The sequence below is a fragment of the Musa acuminata genome, chromosome BXJ2-7 (assembly GCF_036884655.1).
Source record: "Musa acuminata AAA Group cultivar baxijiao chromosome BXJ2-7, Cavendish_Baxijiao_AAA, whole genome shotgun sequence".
In the NCBI taxonomy this organism is placed as follows: domain Eukaryota; kingdom Viridiplantae; phylum Streptophyta; class Magnoliopsida; order Zingiberales; family Musaceae; genus Musa; species Musa acuminata.
In genome coordinates, this window is record NC_088344.1 from 13,286,025 (window position 1) to 13,289,309 (window position 3,285).

Genomic DNA, 3,285 nt, shown 5'->3' on the forward strand with positions numbered 1-3,285 from the left:
CAACAGAAAATAATAATAATAATAATAATAAAGAACGAGGAGGGAAATACTTATAAATAAAAAGAAAAATAAAAGTCGTCGTGGGCGGGAAAATGAGGGAAGAGAAAGCATTTAAGTCGAGAAAAAAAAGCGTCGCGTACTTTTCCCACTCGTTTCCACGGTACCTCGTCTGCAAACTACGGGCCCCACGGAGCTCATTACCGTGGTAGCCATTAATTAGGCAGGTAATTAGCTGGGTAGCCAAAAAAGAATAAAAAATAAAGTAGTACTTGTTCAATTGTTACCGAGTCTCCTACCTGAAATATGATTGGCCAATAGGTTCGAGAACACGTGGAGACCACCCCGATTCTCACACCTCGAAGAAAAGTACTTTTCACTCAATTACGGAAGGGTCCCTGAAACGGTGGGCAATTTACTTGGCAGCCATCCGGAGCAAATGTTTCGTCCACTTTCGTATGTCCACCCAAACGTTCACCTTCTATTGATTGGTAAGGCGATAAGGGGTCTACGTAAAAGATTCCACCAACGGGCGCCCGACAAAAGAGGTCAGTGCGGCGCTGTTCACGATTCAACAAAGTGGTATACGAACTCAGGCAACAGCCCAACATGCGGCATCTGACGGACTAGCCATGAAGGGAGACTGTCATCGTCGTCTTATCGGACGTGTTGAAGGCATTGATGTCTTAGCTCACATAAAGATAGATGAACACAAACGTCCAAGAATAAAAGATCTATGAACATGATGATGATCTGCTGCTATTTCTATTGGCATTTAGTGGGCCGTCTCACAAAGACTGCAACAAAAGGCATCTAAAATAGCATCACAACAATGACCATCGTATCTGACAACGGTACAGCAACGCTTATGTAAAACAGTAATAAGTTCCTCTTAGCCGTTGGAATGGACGACTCGTTTAAGCTCTGCGAGCAAGTCAGACCGATTGATTGATCTGCCTGCGCCATCTCTGCCCTTCCATGCTCGGAGTTGCCGTTGCAAATAAGTGATACACACAAAACCATTGCTTTGTTAAAAAAGGTCTTTATTACAAAATATTATGTTTACAAGTAATAAATAATAATTTTTTATCATTTTTATCTTATCATATAGAGATAAAAAATATTGATACGTGTGAGATAAAGAGAAATAGACTATGAGAATAATCTCATATTGTTAAGAAATAAAAGAGGTAGATTACATACACTAGATTTTACCCATAACCTAAAAGATTAATTTTTTTATTTAATTAGTATTTTACCTGATATAGAACTGATCAGTTTGACTTGAAGTCATCGCTATTCGATTTGTAATACGATATGACTCCGTCAAAATATTTTTTTTAAATAAAAAAGATTGACTCGATCAGGTTATAATTTGACTACTGAAAGAAGAACTGAAAGATGAGCTGCACAACAACGTGGATAGACGCAAATGAGCAAACTGTCGCTTATGAACAAATGCGAACTCTATGTTTGATCCACAACTTAAAAACTTAAGCTTTTTGGGTTGAATTAGTATTTGACATGATATATATTAACCTTGATCAATTTGAGTCAAACTCATTATTCAATTTCTATCAATATGAACTCTTAATTGATCTCATTTACTAATGTCTTTTTTTCATATTTTATCTATATTTTAGAGATAAGTTAAAAAATTTTAAAATATAAAAAATTACTTGAGTTAATTCAAATATAAGTTCAAAACCCCCTTGCGCTCACATTGAAACTTGTTCTGGATCATTTGACATGTATGACACCTCAATGCCAAGTAGCTGACACTTTGACGGTGACTTTTGGAATCATAAAGGTCAATTCTTAATCGTCGATGTTCTATCAGTATATAATGTCATCATAAAGTACTTGATAGTCAACTAACTATAAGTAATCGTGTCAACATATTATAGAACGTTGAAGTTTTTCAACAATTCAAAAATTAGGGAACTTAAAGAGTCACCCTCAAGAGTCCATACAATGCAATCTAACGTCGATTACTATATCAAAGAAGGCAACACCGTCGATTCAACAGATGGACCCTAGGGAGTTGACTCTAACAAATGTCTATCCTAAAGCAAGAGAACCTCTTGATGAAGTCTTGATAGATTTATAGAGACTCAATCGAATGATCAAGGTTAGGTCGACATTATTGAAGGAGAAGAAGATCGAGTTAGTTAACTTCATGTGTCTAAACTCTAAAGTTTTTGCTTAGTCACCGAGCGATATGCTCGAGATTGATTGAAATGTGACTCAACACCGACTCAACATTGATCCTGAGTATCAAATAATATGATAGAAGCCCGAGAGACTCGCCTAAGAGCAATAGATTGTAATAGAAGAATAAGTAAATAAATTATTATATGTTAATTTTATTTGTGAGGTCCATTACCCTGGATAATTCACAAATATAGTTCTTATAAAGAACTGTTATGGAAAATGATGTATATGTGCTTATCAAACTAATCTTAACATTGATTTTCCAAAGGACAACTTCCCTCTCCCTTAGATCTGACTGGTTACTAACTTTTATGAGTGTGGGTATACCTAGATAAAAGTGGCATCGGAGGATAAAGAGTATATATATTTCATCACTAACTATATGTTAAGATCGAAATCAAAACTAGGGGGGAGGGGGGGGGTTTTGGGGTGAATTAATGCTTACGTAAAAATTTATCGATTTGAAAATTCTTGTTCGATGAAAATCGATATCGAAAAGATATTTACTTGAAAACACGTTCGTAAACACAGTGAAAGTAAGAAATCAGTTTGCGATGAAAATGAAGAGCTTAAAATAAATGCAAACCAGATTTATAATGGTTCGGTCATTGTAACCTACATCCACTCCCGATTCCTCTTCACTCATGGCTACTGGCTTCCACTATCGATCTTTTTTCAATATGCGAAGATCAACTACCCTTTTACACCCATTTTCTCCTTTTCACAGGTTTAGGAGATAACATTTACAATCACTCACCCTTCTCTTAAATTTCACCCAACACTTAGAGCTTGAGAGGAGTTCTCACAATATTACAATGATGTTTTCCTTCTTTTTTTCTCTCAGTTCTTGTGTGTACTGAGCAGGGATGAGTGAGATATTTATAGGCCCCAAATGACTTCAAAAAGTGGAGCCAAAATTTAAATCTCCAAAATTTTGAGGTATTGGGTGGTACCACTACCAATCAGTTCTGACACTAGGCAATACCACCGCCCAATCTGGTGGTACTATCGCCTAACACATTGACACTGGGCGGTACCACTGCCTAGTCTAATAGTACCACCACCTAATACTTC